At 45.9% G+C, this 1,288-nt stretch overlaps 1 protein-coding gene across 1 annotated transcript in view; it reads left to right on the top strand.

Annotated features, from left to right (window-relative positions):
- The window catches only part of Maml1 (mastermind like transcriptional coactivator 1), a 12,458-nt gene that overhangs the window by 6,102 nt on the left and 5,068 nt on the right, over positions 1 to 1,288 (top strand). The gene's annotated exons all lie outside the window — the stretch shown is intronic.

Genomic DNA, 1,288 nt, shown 5'->3' with positions numbered 1-1,288 from the left:
AAAGAAATGGAATTCAGGACCTCATACTTGACAGGCGGGTGCGGCACCGCTGAGCTATATCCCTAGCCCCTTGGTTTTATTGCTTTTTATTGTTTTTTGTTTTTGTTTGGCAGAATCAGGGATTGAACTCAGGTCCCTGCACTTGCCAGGCAAGCACTTATTCTACTGAGCCATCCCTCCGGCCCCTTAAATTTTGGTTTTATAAGTGTTCATTTTTTTAAATAAGTGTTCTTTTTTTTTTTTTGCTGGAACCGGGGATTGAACTCAGGCCTTTGCACTTGCCAGGGAAGCACTTATTCCACTGAGCCATCTCCCTGGCCCTGAAGTGTTCATTTTTAAATGACCTTTTTTTGTAGGAATGTAAAGTACAAACTTTTGCCCAATATCAGATCTGTGAAAATCCGTAGAAAGGTTCGTTTCCATTGGTGTTGGTAGGGCTGGAATCACTGGATCGAGCGTGAGTTTTGCATCTCCCCCTGAGGAGCTGTCGGGCTGTGCCCTGTGCGCCCCCAGCCGCACTGCATCCTCAGCAGCGCCGATTATTTTTGACTCGGTTCTTTTGCAGTGCTGCGAATCAGAGCCAGCGTCTTGTGTGTGCTAGGCAGGGACTGTACTGTAAGCTACCGCCTGCCACCCTACTCCAGCTGTCCTAGTCAGTATGAAGAAGGGCCCCTCTCCCTGGGGCTGGGATTTGCTTTTCCCTGATCTGCCCTCATTTTCCTTTCTTTTTCTTTTTTCCTTCTCTTTTTTGCAGTAATGGGAACCAGGGTTTTCACACTGGACTTACATCCCTAGCTTTTTTTTTTTAATTTTGAGTTAAGGTTGCTCACTAAGTTGCTGGCTTGAGGGGCCGGGGAGATGGCTCAGTAGAATAAGCGCTTACCTGGCAAGTGCAAGGGTCTGAGTTCAAATCCCTGGTTCTGCAAAAAAAAAAAGAAAAGAAAAAAGAAGTTGCTGGTTTGCCCAGGCAGGGCTATATAACTTCCCTCCATCTTGCCTCAGTCTCCCTTAGTGCTGGAATTACAAGCATGCACCATGTCTGGCTGCCCTCCCATATTTTAAAAACTAATACACCTAACTGAGCATGGTAGTACACACCTGTAGTCCCAGCACTTGCTGTGAGTTCGAGACCAGCCTGAGCTACCCAGGCAAAAAAAACGAACCTTATTTTTTTTATTCAGTGTGCCTTAGATTTACCCTATCCTATTTCATACTGTTTATTAAAAAACCCAAAAGGGGGCCCAGGGAGATAGCTCAGTGGAATAAGTGCTTCTCTGGCGAGCATAAG

This window comes from Octodon degus, unplaced genomic scaffold, assembly GCF_000260255.1.
Source record: "Octodon degus isolate 3935 unplaced genomic scaffold, OctDeg1.0 scaffold00029, whole genome shotgun sequence".
In the NCBI taxonomy this organism is placed as follows: domain Eukaryota; kingdom Metazoa; phylum Chordata; class Mammalia; order Rodentia; family Octodontidae; genus Octodon; species Octodon degus.
This window is presented reverse-complemented; position numbering and strand designations above follow the sequence as displayed.